General features: G+C 44.8%; 2 protein-coding genes across 3 annotated transcripts in view; one reads left to right on the plus strand and one right to left on the minus strand.

Annotated features, from left to right (window-relative positions):
* CUNH16orf96 (chromosome unknown C16orf96 homolog) overlaps positions 1-13,891 on the minus strand; it is a 64,554-nt gene extending 50,663 nt beyond the window's left edge. The window contains exon 1 of the mRNA XM_045571322.1: positions 13,786-13,891. The gene's annotated coding sequence lies outside the window, so the exon portion shown is untranslated. The remainder of the gene's footprint in view (positions 1-13,785) is intronic.
* The window catches only part of CDIP1 (cell death inducing p53 target 1), a 35,992-nt gene continuing 35,320 nt past the window's right edge, over positions 13,732-14,403 (plus strand). The window contains exon 1 of one of the 2 annotated variants that reach the window (XM_036410274.2): positions 13,732-13,853. The gene's annotated coding sequence lies outside the window, so the exon portion shown is untranslated. Of the gene's footprint in view, positions 13,854-14,047; positions 14,192-14,403 lie in introns of those variants that run through there. The other variant, XM_036410275.2, reaches the window with a different exon arrangement.

Raw genomic sequence — 14,403 nt, forward strand, 5'->3', positions numbered from 1 at the left:
AGAGAGAAAGAGAGAGAGAGAGAGAGGGGGGGGGGGAATAATCAAATTTAATTACATACATACATATGGGAACCCCAATATCTGAGCGAGTCAGAGACCCTCCACACAGGAGAGGTTCAGAGAGAGAAAGGGAAAATCAGGTATATCTCTGGCATTCTGAGCTAAGGCACCTGGGACTTCAGAGGGGAGGAAAGGTCCTTGCAGGATGATAAGAGCAGATGTTCAGTAATTAGAAGTTTGTCCTGCTCTATAAGTAGGGCAAACCATAAAAAATTATAAAACTATAGAAAATTATTTTAGGTGATAACCCTTATTATGGGCAAGGCCCCTAATTTAAAGTATTATTATTATTATTATTATTATTATTATTATTATTGACAGTATTACAGACTTCCTCCATTTTCCCTCCTTTTGCCTCTCTCCACCCGGCCCATGCCCCACCCCAGGCCTTCACCACACTATTATCTGTGTCCATGGTCTATGCATACATACTTTCGAAAAAGCCTCTTTAAATGCACATTGGCTGCTGAAACCGGTTTGGCTCAGTGGATAGAGCGTCGGTCTGCGGACTGAAAGGTCCCAGGTTAGATTCCGGTCAAGGGCATGTACAATGGTTGCTGGCACATCCCCGGTAGGGGGTGTGCAGGAGGCAGCTGGTCGATGTTTCTCTCTCATCAATGTTTCTAGCTCTTTATCCCTCTCCCTGCCTCTCTGTAAAAAATCAATTAAAATATATATATATATATATATATATATATATATATATGTATATATATATATATATATATATATATATATATATATATTGATAAATAAAAAATAAATGCACATTGGCTGGACTAACTTTCAGGAAGCTGTGGGGCCACAGGGCAAGCATCAGTCTGGGGGTGCTGGGTGAAGGTACAGTGACACAGCCACTGAGCATGTTAGGGAAGACATCTGATTTCAGCTACCTACCTCCCTGAGCCTCAGCTTTCTCAGCTCTAAAATTGGGTTAAGAGCCCTCATCTCACAGGATGAAGGGCAGGTGGAAAGGGAAGGGAGTTTTCAGGATGCCCACAGTCGGGTCGAGGGTCCAGTGGCTGGGTCACTGGGTGGTAGCATACTAACCTTCCAAAGCAAGCTGTCCTGGCACCTCAGGCCCAGGCTCAGCTTTCTGGTGCCAACCTGAGCTGAGTTCCTTAACCAAGGAATATAATTCTGAGAGCAACCATGACCTTCAAATCAAGTCCTTTTCTGCTTAGGTAACCAGAGTAAGTTCCTGTTGCTGTAACCAGAAAAATCCCAACTGGTCCAAAGTGCCCATTTGTAAAGCTGCTAAATGTCACGGTCAGGAAAACACCGACAGAACTCAGTGCTGAAGGACAATGTGTGTCTAGGTTATAGCAAATCAGAACATGAACTCGCTGTGCCTCTTGAGGCTCACCCATCCAGGAGGGTGTGTCTCGAGGGAGGAATGGCTGCAGGTGCCCAAATTTCTTCTTGTGAGAGGGGGAGGGCAGAAAATATTAGTTTACATTTGTACTGACCTGGACAGGGCACTGCCCAGCTCCCTTAATAAGACCTCTTCCAGGGCCTCTGAAAGATTCCCAAGCATCTGGGAGCAATCTTCCTCCCCCCAGTCACTCATATCGCACCCTTCATCAGACTTTTCCTCCTAAATATCTCCCAATTCCACCCACATCCCTTCTTGTCCACTGCCAGCCCTGACATCCTTTGCTTAGGATAAGACAAACCAGTTGATGTGGTCTGTATGCTGCATGGCTCAGCCTACCTCTAACCTTGATTCATAGGAGCTCTTTCAATTCTCTGACCAACTCCCCAATCCTCACCCCAGCCCCTGGCAACCACCATTCTACCTTCTAACTCGACTACTTAGGTACTTCATTATAAGTGGAATCATACAGTATTTCTCTTACCGTGACTGACTTATCTCACTTAGCATAAAGTCTTCAAGGTTCATCCACATAGCAGCATCTGTCAGAATATCCTACCTTTTTTAAAAATATTTTTAATTGATTTTAGAGAGGAAGGGAGATTATATATATATATATATATATATATATATATATATATATATATATATATATATATAATGAGAGAGAAACATTGATCTGCTGCCTCCTGCACGCCCTGTACTGGGTTTTGAGCCTGCAACCCAGGCATGTGTCCTGGACTGGAATCGAACCCAGGACCCTTCAGTCCACAGTCCGATGCTCTATCCACTGAGCCAAATCAACCAGCCCCCCTCCCCCACTTTATTAAATAGATTTCAGAGAGAGGAAGGGAGAGGGAGAGAGGGATAGAAACAGAATAGGGATAGAAATGAGATGTCTCCTCTACGCCCCCCACCAGGGATCTAGCCCATACCCGGGCATGTGTCCTTGACCATGAATCGAACCTGTGACCTTTCGGTGCACAGATGACACTCAACGGCTGAGACACAAGTAGGGCAGTTTCCTTCCTTTTTAGGCTGGGTAATATTACAAAAAATATATATATTTGTATATTCTGCTTATCCGTTCATATGCCCTGGATGATGGACTCCCAAGTTGCATCTGTATTTTGGCTATTATGAATAATGCTGCTATGAACACAGGAGTACCAATACCAGCTCAAGTCCCTGCTTTTGATTTTCTAACTCAGAGTGGAGCTGCTGAATCATATGGTAATTCTATGGCTCATTTTCTGAGGAACTGCCATACTGTTTCCAAGTGGCTGCATCAATTCATATCCTCACAAGGAATGCACAAGGGTTCCAATCCTTCCGCCTCCTCACCCAAACTTCCCATTTTCTGATAAAGCCATCCTAATGGGTGTGGGGTAATATTGCATGGTGGCGTTAAGGTGCATTTTCCTAAAGACTAGTGATGTTGAGTATCTTTTCATGTACTTATTGGCCATTTGTAGACCTTCTTCAGAAAAATGTTTACTTAAGTCCTTCGCCCATTTTTTTGTTTGCTTGTTTTTTTGTGTGTGTGTTAATTCTCACCCAAGGATAGTTTTCTCGTTGATTTTTAGAGAGAGTGGAAAGGAGGGAGAGAGAGTGAAAAAGAAAAACATCGATGTGAGAAACACCAATTGGTTGCTTTTAGCATGTGCCTGACTGGAGCTGAGGATTGAACCTGCAACCCAAGTACATGCCCTTGACCAAGAATCAAACTTGCGAAGCTTCAGTGTTAACCACTGAACTACACCCACAAGGGAAACCCATTTTTAAATCGTATTTTTGTTGTTGTTTAGTTGTAGGATTTCTTTATATAGATATTGACCAATTACCAGGCATATAATGTTCAAATTAACCTTCTTTCAGCCCTCTTGTCTTTGTTCTGTTCCATTCTGGCACAGACCCTTAGGACATGTAATTTCCCTGGCTGAAACATTTTTCCTTCCCATGTTATCCAGGAAAGAAAACTCCCACTCAGCCCTGGCCAGTGTGGCTCATTTGGTTGAGTGTCCTCCCGTGCACCAAAAGGTCACCGGGAAGGGGGTGTGCACAACATCAATCCATTGGCTGCCTCCTGCATGCTCCCCACCGGGGATCAAGCCCACATCCGACATGTGCCCTTGACAGCAAATCAAACCTGTGACCTTTTGGTGCACAGGATGGCACCTGAGCCACACTGGCCAGAGCTCAATAAACTATTCTTTAAAAAAAAAAAAAAAAAAAAAAAAGGCCCAGCCAGCGTGGCTCAGTGGTTGAGTGTCCACCTATGAAACACAAGGTCACAGTTAGATACCCAGTCGGGGCACATGCCTGGGTTGCAGGCTCAATCCCCAGTAAGGGCATGCAGGAGGCAGCCAATCAATGATTCTCATCATTGATGTTTCTCTCTCTCTCTCTCTCTCTCTCTCTCTCTCTCTCTCTCTCTCTCTCTCTGTCTTTCCCCTCCTCTCTGAAATCAATATCTATACTAATAAAAAGGTAATATGCTAATTAGACTGGACGTCTTCTGGACAAAGCCAAGGTGGCAGAGGAGGTTAGGGGCAAGCAGGCTGGCAGGGGAGAAGTTAGGGGGCAAATCAGGCTGGCAGGAAAGCAGTTAGTGTGATCAGGTCAGCAGGGGAGAGAAGTTAGGGGTGATCAGGCCAGCAGAGGAGAGCAGTTAGGGATGATTAAGTAGGCAGGTGAGCAGAGTGGTTAGGGGCATCAGGCAGGCAGCAGAGGTGGTTAGGGGTGATCAGGCAGGCAAGCTTAGTGGTTAGGAGCGATCAAGCAGGCAGGCAGGTGAGTGGTTAGGAGCCAGCAGGCCCAGATTGCAAGAGGGATGTCCAACTGATCGGGCCTAAATCAGCAGTCAGACATTACTCAAGGGGTCCCAGATTGGAGAGGGTGACCCCCCCATCCCCTGTGCATGAATTTCATGCACTGGACTTCTAGTATGTGTGTGTGTGTGTGTGTGTGTGTGTGTGTGTGTACATAGTAATATATAGTTTACTATATATATATATATATATATATATATATATATATATATATATAATAAATGATATAGTTTACTATATATATATAGTAAACTCCCATCATTCAGACCTCAGTTTAGCCATCACTTTCTAAGGAAAGCCTTCATCATATCCTTGATTAGGGTAAATGCTACCTATTCTGGAATCTTAATACTTCTCATGTATTTCCTTTTTTTTAAAATATATTTTATTGATTTTATACAGAGAGGAAGGGAGAGAGATAGAGAGTTAGAAACATCGATGAGAGAGAGTCATCGATCAGCTGCCTCTTGCACACCCCCTACTGGGGATGTGCCCGCAACCAAGGTACATGCCCTTGACCGGAATCGAACTTGGGACCCTTCAGTTCCCAAGTCGACACTCTATCCATTGAGCCAAACCAGTCCCGGCATGTCTTTCCTTTTGATTAGTGCCATTACTCCAACTACTCTGTGAATTCCTGTAGGTAGATTATATCCTCTCTCTATTGGCAATCATTCATAGCAAACACGTAGAAGGTGTTCAATAAATACTAAATGACTGAATGAATAAAACAGAGTCATTTGTAGAAAGCCTCTTTCCTGGTAAGGACCACAAATAGAGTCATGTGTTTTTTTTGAGCTAAACTTCTGGATGAGTATAAGAAGGCTGATTTTTACCTTCTGCAATAAAACACTGAGCTCCACTTGTAGACTCACATAGGGTGGACTCAATAACACAAAAGAATTTGAAGAGCCCTGGCCAGTGTTCTCAGTGGTTAAAGTGTTGGCCCATGCACTGAAGGTTCGTGGGTTTGATTCCTGGTCAAGGGCACATCCCTGGATTGAGGTTCCATTTCCTGCCCCCATTGGGGCACATGTGGGAGGCAACCAATCGATGTGTCTCTCACATTGATGTTTCTCTCTCCCCCCTCTCCCTCCCTTCCACTCTCTCTAAAAAAGAAAAAGTGTCCTCAAGTGAGGATTTTTTAAAAAGAACTTGAAGATAATACTGTATGATCCCTAGTAATGTGTTCAGAGATCCACTGTGGTCAGACACTGCATTTACAGTTTCTTTAACTCAAACAATAATACTACAACACAGGGATTACCCTGACTTTTCTTTTAGCTATTTGAATATATTATTCTACTGCCTTCTAGCCTCCACTGTTCTGATGATAAATTAGCTGTTAATGTTACTTGGGTTCCCTTGTAGTGAGAGGGCATTTTTCTCTTGCTCTTTTCAAGATGTTCTTGTCTTGTCTTTTTATTATGATCTGTCTGCCTGTGGAAATCTGCATTTTTCCTACTTGGAATTTGTTGAGATTCTTAGTTGTGTTAATTAATGGTGTTTGTTGTTGTTTTTAAGTATATTTGGGAATTTTTCAAGCATTATTTCTTTGAATATTTCTTCTGTTCCTATCTCTCTCTCATCTCCTGATACTCCCATTACACATAAGCTGGTGTACTTAAAGGTGTCCCATGTTTCTCTGAGGCTCTGTTTATTTCCTCTTTGTTTTATAGATTGCATAATCTCTATCAATCTAACTTCAAGCTCACTAGTTTTTTCTTCTGCTAGTTCAAACACTTACTATTATTTTATAGATGAGAAAATAAATATCAGAATATAAGCAGTTTAATGAAGGTCACACACAGATCTTTTTTTTCTTTTCTCTCTCTCACATATTACTAGCTATTAAGTGGCTTGGCCAGTACTTTAGTCTAAGATCTCAGTTCTCATCCTGCCTATCGCTTATTAAATCATTTGTTCACTCAAAGAGTTAATGAATGTTGACTATGTACCAGAAATTGTTCTGGGAACTGGAGAATATCTAACAGACAAGATCCTGCCCTCATGAAGACATTAAACAATTAACAAACAGATAAATAAAGTACTTTAAATGATGTTACGTGTTGTGAAGAATGGGAAGCAGGTCAAAAGACAATGGTGGCAGGTGCTCAAGTGTCTGTGGAGGTGACATTTGAGCTGAGACCAAAAGCGGTTCCTGGAGCTCCTTCAGAACAGAGCTCTTTTATCTTCTTCTCTGTCTCTTTAGCACCAGAACACAGAGTCCAGTCAATAGTAGGGGCTCAGCCGAAACCGGTTTGGCTCAGTGGATAGAGCGTCGGCTTAGGGACTGAAGGGTCCCGGGTTCGATTCCGGTCAAGGGCACGTACCTTGGTTGCGGGCACATCTCCAGTAGGGGGTGAGCAAGAGGCAGCTGATCGATGACTCTTTCTCATCGATGTTTCTAACTGTATTTCTCTCCCTTCCTCTCTGTACAAAATCAATAAAATATATTTTAAAAAAAATAGTAGGGGCTCAGTAAATGTTTGCTAAACGGATAATAGATGCAAAGGAGCTATCAAGCCTCATGAGCCATGATAGAAATATTACAAAATAGATGTTAACATTGAAATCATTCATGTTTCTGTTTAGAATCATTTAACACTAAAATCTGAAGGTCTGGCAATACCGAGTGTTGGTTAGTCTGTGACCAGCAGAACGCTCAAATGCTCTGGTGGAGTGTAAATTGGGGAAGCACTTTGGGTAAACAACGTGGCTAGGTCTACAAGGCTAAACATATGCAAATGCTACGACCCAGCCATTCCACCCCTCGATGGATTTCCAACAGAAATATAGTCAGACCCTGCACCAGAATGCCTGTGACAGCAATATCGTAATAGCCAGCAGTTCACATCTGGGAATTACCCAGATGTCCATGAACAGCAAAACAGACAAACTGTGCTATATTCACATAATGCATCATCATACTGCAATGAGAACTGATATTGACACCAAGTGTAACAATATGGATGATGTCCACAGTTATAAAACGGAGCAAAGGAAGCCATCTACAGAAGAGCTCATCCTGTATGAATCCATTTCTATAAAAAGTACTAAAAAAGAGAGAAAACTAATCTTTGTTGTTAGAAGTCAGGAGCGTGGTGACTCTGGGGTGACCTCTTGCTTGGAAGATGGCATGAGGCAGAGCTGCTGGGAAGGGACACATTGGTGAGCTCACTGGGTGAATGAATATTCATCACATTGTACGTTTCTGTGAAGAGTGTTTTTTTGTTTCAAAGGTTTGGGACTCTGCAGCAATTCAAGCAAATCAGTGACCCAACAACGTGGATTCCACAGGGCTCGCGGGCTTCCTTCCTATCCTGTGCTGGGTGTAAAGACAGATTTTTGCAAAGCCTGAGCATGACAGCTTCCTCTCACTTCGTATGCGCTGCCTCATATCAGCTTTGGAGAGCAACCTGAGCAGTAAGGAGACCCTCAGTCAAATCACAAGAGCTGGGGTCTGCCAGCCACTGGCTCTGCAACTCTAAACATGCCACACCCTCCATTCAGCGTTAGGTAAAAGTGCGTAGGCTCCCAGTGGGAATGAAGAGAGGAATGTGTGCAAAGTGCTTATCCTGGTGCATGGCAGCAAGTAAGCGCTCAGGGATATTAACGGAAACTCCCGAAATGATCACATGATTTTGTTTGAGGCTTTCAAGCCAATGACGAATCAGCCTGATGGAAGGAAGGGGCGAAGGAAAGGGCTAAGAAGGAGGCAGAGGATTGTGGGAGGAGAGACTTTCCCTTCATGATGCTCAGGCTCTGCCCCAGTGGACAGAACCCCTTTGGTAACCCGGAACGTTGCATTACAAAAGCTGCACAGCTGTACCAACTGGCTCCAACCTGTACCAGAAGATACAAAAACAAACAAACAATCTGTTCGTAGGAGCTGGTCTAGTGACTCCGTGTGGGAGGCCAGGGATTAGAAGGGGGTACAGAGGAGGCTGCTGGGAGGATGGTCACACTCTATGTCTTCTCAACCTGGTGCTGGTTGCACTAATCAGTGAGGTTTGTGAAAATTTCAAGCTCAATACTGAAAATGTGTGTTCTTTTCCTTGCAGGTCTCAATGTAAGAATCCGGCCTGATTTAAATTCTGGAGAACTAAACTAGATGGATGAACACTACCCCCAGCCCTCTGTAATGTGGACTCCAAGTCAGGAAGGCAAACAAAAAGAATTTGTCATCTCCCCTGTCCCATCGTTTTGCCAACAGATAGCACTTGTAGAGAGAATGGAGGGGGGCCCCCCCTTCCCCACCAATAGGCGGTTTTCCTCCCTTCCTCCTTCCCTTCTTTCCTCCCTTCTTCCCTTCTTCTTTTCCTCCCTTCCTCCTTTCCTCCCTTCCTCCCTCCTTCAATATTTTTATTGATTTCAGAGAGGAAGAGAGAGGGAGATAGAAACACAATGATGAGAGAGTATCATTGATGAGCTGCCTCTGGCATGCCCCCTACTGGGGATCGAGCCTGCAACCAGGGCATGAGCCCTTAACTGGAATCGACCCCAGGACCCTTCAATATGTAGGCTGATGCTCTATCCACTGAGCCAAACCACCTAAGACCTTTGGGCAGTTTTCTGCACAACCTGGGAGGCAAACAGCTCTCAGGAACCTGGTGGACCAGCCCCATTGTAGGCAGAGGGTGTCCATCCTCCCGCAGGAGGACGCTGTGGCAGGGGCCACCAGGTGCAAAGAAGCCTGTCACTAAAGGTGTGCTGGGTCTAAGGTGCTCTAGTGCCCAGTTATGTTAAAATCCAGACTAAAATCCAGTGCCTAGTTATGTTAACATCCAGGCTTTGTAGTACAGGTGTGAGTCTTGGAGGCCAAGGGGTAGATAGGTGACATGGAAGGAGCCACGTGTGCATGTCTGTGTGGAAGGGAGGTGACTACAGAAAGTGAACATTCTCCAGGATACAAGCAGTTACAAAGCAAGACTGCCAATGACACTTCAGATGGGCCCCATGAGGCTTTACAGCAAATAACACGAATAAGACACCCCCGCCCCCTACACAGAGTTGCTTGCCTTATTCATTATGTGTCTGGATTCATCCAAATTGTTTTGGGTACAGTCTCCCCTACTTTTTGTTTTTTAAACTGCTTAAATAAATATAATTCACATTTACCCATTTTTGTATGTTCACAGAATTGTGCAAACATCATGACAATCAATTTTAAAATATTTTCATCATCCCAAAAAGAAAAACCCTCAGTCATCCCCCTATGTCCCACAGGCCTAGGCAGCAACTAATCTTTCTGTCTCTATAGATTTGCCTATTCTGAACATTTCATATCAATAGAACCATACAGCACGTGGTTTTATGTGCCTGGCTTCTTTCACTGAGCATCATGTTTCCAAGGTTCATCAACGTTGTAGCAAGTGTCAGAGCTTCATTCCTTTTTATGGCTGAATAATACGCCATTGTATGGGCAAACCACAATTGATGGGGTGTCCTGACTTCTTTGGCACCAGTGAATGTGAACATTCGTGCTATGAATATGAGCAAATGTTGCGGATTTCCTGTGTACATCTTTCTACTCTCTTGGACATATTCCTAGGAGTAGAATTTATGAGTCACGTCTAATCTTTTGGGGAACATTTGACTCTAAGTGCAAATATAATTCTATCATCTCATTTATTCTTTGATTTCTACTAACAGCAAGCAGGAGATGGCAGCTCTTTTTGTAAGGGAGGAGACTGAGGCTGAGAGCACTCAAAGAATAGCAAACACTAATAGTAAAACAACCATGAGTGCCAGCACATGCCAAACACCATGTAAAATGAACTTACTGCAGTCAGCCATTCCATCCTCACAACAACCCTACGAAGCTGACATTATCTTTATTCCCATTTTGTGGTTAGAAAATTTAAGTATTTTTTAACAAGGCCATACAGTGATGTTGCCCAAGACTTGAACCTAGGTAAAACCGGTTTGGCTCAATGGATAGAGCATCGGCTTGTGGACTGAAGGGTCCCAGGTTCGATTCCAGTCAAGGACATGTACCTTGGTTGCAGGCACATCCCCAGTAGGGGGTGTGCAGGAGGCAGCTGACTGATGTTTCTCTCTCATCGATGTTTCTGACTCTCTATCCCTCTCCCTTCCTCTCTGTAAAAAAAATCAATAAAACATATAAATAAATAAAAAAAGAAAAAGACTTGAACCTAGCTCCATCTCAATACATTTTAAGCTCTCACTGTCTCCCAAACACTTTGCTATTTGGTGAATTCTGGAGGGTCAACAAATTCTCTCCCAGCCTTTGGGATGGTAGGGTTTGCATGTCCTGCTCTACTTGACTCTACTGCATGGGACACTGTGGACTACCCTTTGCCCTCCTTTTTCTCTGGCCCTCTTCTCAGTCTCTTCTCTTTCCTGGATCTGTCCTAGAGTCTTTTCTCTTCCTTAATGGGTCTTCCTGCCTCCTATTTCCACTCTCTTCACACTTCCTGAATGCTCTGCTTAAAACACAGATCTGGTCACATCACAGCTTAAAAGCCTCAGCATTCCCCATCACTACTAAACGAGATAAATGCTACATTTCATAGGCTGGTCTATAAGACCCTCACCCTCTTTTCCCATCCTCTACACTCCCATTTCATACCCTACAATCCAGCCATAAAGAACAGTTTTCAGGGGGTGCAGTGCAGGGGGGCAATGAGAAAAAAGGGGGACATCTGTAATACTTTCAACAATAAAGATAAAATTTAAAAAATAATAATGCACTGTTTCTGGGGCATTGTGCTATCCAAATACACACACACACACACACACACACACACACACACACACACCAAGGAACAGCTTTCATTTCCCCAGAGACATTGTGCATGTCATAACTCTGTGACTCTGCAAAAGCAGTTCTCGCTCCTTGGAGTGCCCTTATCCACAGAATTCTTACACATTCTTAAAGTCCCAACTTCAATGTCTCTCTCCTCTCTGAAGCCGCCCTCCTCTGGGTACACCCCACTCAACTTCTCAAAGCACTTTGTTTGAAGTCTTCAGCACAAGCTATTATATTAGTCTCCCTAGCTAACCTGTGTTCACTTTGAGAACAGAGACTGGGTTTTATTCTAGCCTGTATGTTCCCAGAACAAGACCTTGCTTGGAAGGTATAGAAAATATATTCCTTACAGCAATGGAATATATATTCTTTCTTTTTTTTTTTTAATGTATTTTATTGATTTTTTACAGAGAGGAAGAGAGAGGGATAGAGAGTTAGAAACATCGATGAGAGAGAATCATCGATCAGCTGCCTCTCGCAACACCCCTACTGGGGATGTGCCCACAACCAAGGTACATGCCCTTGACCGGAATCAAACCTGGGACCCTTCAGTCCACAAGCCGACTCTCTATCCACTGAGCCAAACCGGTCTCGGCTGGAATATATATTCTATTATACTAGAGGCCCAATGCATGAGATTCATTTAAGAGTAGGCCTTCCTTCCCTTGGATGCTGGCACTGGCTTACCACTGGCACCCAGGACCCAGGCTTCCCTCCAACCGCTGGCTTCGTCTGGAAGATTGTCCAGAAGGATGTCTGGTCTAATTAGCATATTATGATTTTATCCTATACTAGAAGCCCGGTGCATGAAATTCATGCACAGCGGGGAGAGGGGGCAGTGCCCCTCAGCCCAGCCTGTACCCTCTCTAATCTGAGACCCCTCGAGGGATGTCCGACTGCCCGTTTAGGCCCGATCCTACAGGAATTTGTGCACAGGACCTCTAGTGATTTTATAGATATCTTCACTGTCCAATATGGTAGCCACATGTGGCTAATGAGATGTGCTGTAAGTATAAAAAACACACTGGACTTCAAAGACTTAGTGTGGCAAAAGAATGTAAAATATCTCTGATTTTTTTAAAATTTATTTTTATTGAATTCAGAAAGGAAGAGAGAGGAAGAGAGGGAGAGAGAGAAACATCAATGATGAAAGAGACATCATTGCTCAACTGCCTCCAATACACCCTCTACTGGGGATTGAACTTGCAACTCAGGCATGTGCCCTTGACTGGAATCGAACCCAGGACCCTTCAGTTCTTAGGCCACTCTCTAGCCACTGAGCCAAACCAGCTAGGGCTGATTTTTCTTTAAATATTGATTAAATGTTAAAATAGTATTTTGTATAGGTTGGGTTAAATTAAATATATTAAACTCACCTGTTTCTTTTTACTTTTAAAACATGGCTAATAGAAAAAAAATTAAATTACATATTTGCTGGTCTCCCAGTTTTCTAACTGCTTCTTTTGGTCTAAAGAAACCATTCTCAACACAGCAATCAGAATGATTCTTTAAAATGTTAATCAAATCAAATCAAGCCAAAACTGGTTTGACTCGAGCCTTGGCCTGCGGACTGAAGGGTCCCGGGTTTGATTCGGGTCAAGGGCATGTACCTGGGTTGCGGGCACATCCCCAGTGGGGGATGTGCAGGAGGCAGCTGATCGATGTTTCTCTCTCATCGATGTTTCTAGCTCTCTGTCCCTCTCTCTTCCTCTCTGTAAAAAATCAATAAAATATATTTTTTAAAAATAAAATAAAATGTTAATCAAATCAAATACAGTTGGTCTCATTAGTGGTTATGGTCCATAAATTTGCCACAAACACTGAATTAGAGGATATTGAACCATTGCTCCTGGAGAAATACAGGGTAAAGTTCTTGCCAGACTCTGGTCACAATTGTATATGGATCAATACATAACCATGTTTTATGAGTGTTCCTATTTAATGATGCTGGTTTAATATCAGACCAGGGATCAAACCCTCAACTAGGTGTGTGGCCCTGACTGGGATTGAACCCTAATCAATCTTTTAGTGTAGGGAGGACGCTCCACCCAATTCAGCTACCTGGCCTGGACGGGAGCCATTTTATTATTATTAATATTTTTAAACCCTCACTTGATTTTTCCATTGATTTTTAGAGAGAGTGGAAGAGAGAGGGAAAGACAGAGAGAAATATCAATGTGAGAGAAACACATAGATTTGTTACATCCTGCACGTGCCTGGCCCGGGAGGAGCCTGCAAGCAATGTAGGTAAGGTGCCCTTGACAGGATCAAACCCGGGACCCTTTGGTCTGCAGGCTGACGCTCTACCCACTGAACCAAACCAGCTAGGGCGGGATGGGAACCATTTGAAACAGCAAAACCGCCAACCAAATTGCATAAGCAGGAGAAAAAACATTACACTACACATAAACAAAAAGGACACTTGCTTCCAGTAGGAGAGCTTGAACAGCAAGTTAAGAGTGTTACCTTGTGAATCTTAGCTGGGAAAGTGCACACCAGGCAACAAAAATCTTCCCCACTCTATGCATATCTACAGAACTGAAATGCAGGCGGGAGACAGGAAAGAGAGGTAATGGGGTCCATCCCCTACATTCCAGTCACTCTCACTAGACACTAGCATGTGCCGTGTTTCAATAAGCCCTCCCCAGGGCTTGGCAGGTGTCGCTCAGCCCCGCCCACGCGCTGACCTCATGGCCCCGCCCCTCTCATGATGCCACCAGCCTGGGCCTTTCTCCAAAGCCTACCTGCCTTCTGACGAGCTGTGAGAGTGGCCGTTCCTGCTGCTGCGGCCGCCGCTGGTGCCAAGAAAACGGTGAGTCGCCTCAGCCACTAGAATCGGCTTCCCCCGCGGCCCCTCGGCGAACAGGGCCGGCGCTCACGCACCTTGGGGGGAGGGGATGACCTCGGACAGCCGAGCCCCCTCGCCGCCGGCGGCGCCCGCGGCGTCCGCGCGATGTATGATGGACACTGTAGTCACCGAGGGGCGCAGATTGCACCCCTGGCGCACGGATGGACTACATCTCCCAGAGGCCTTTAGGCGGGCGAGGGGCTGTGGGCGCGTAATCCCTTCGGGGCTAAGGGTCTCGTCCTTTGAGCGCTGGACGCGGCCTGTCTCGGCGTTGCTCGGCCTTGGGCACGCGGCCTCTTGAGGTAAAGGGACCCCAGGGGTCGGCGCAGCGGGTCCGTCTCCTGCTTCCAGGACGCGGATGCGACCCAGAGCGGTTCTCGGGGGTTTTGACGTCGTACCATCGCAGGGTTGGTGGCCACCCGCGGGGCTGCGGTGACAGCTTAGCCAGGCCGGGGCGGGCGGTCGCAGGGGCTCTCTGGGGCTGCTGGGCCGCTCCTCAGCGTCCCCCTTATCA

The sequence above is a fragment of the Pipistrellus kuhlii genome, unplaced genomic scaffold (genome assembly GCF_014108245.1).
Source record: "Pipistrellus kuhlii isolate mPipKuh1 unplaced genomic scaffold, mPipKuh1.p scaffold_m20_p_4, whole genome shotgun sequence".
Classification (NCBI taxonomy): domain Eukaryota; kingdom Metazoa; phylum Chordata; class Mammalia; order Chiroptera; family Vespertilionidae; genus Pipistrellus; species Pipistrellus kuhlii.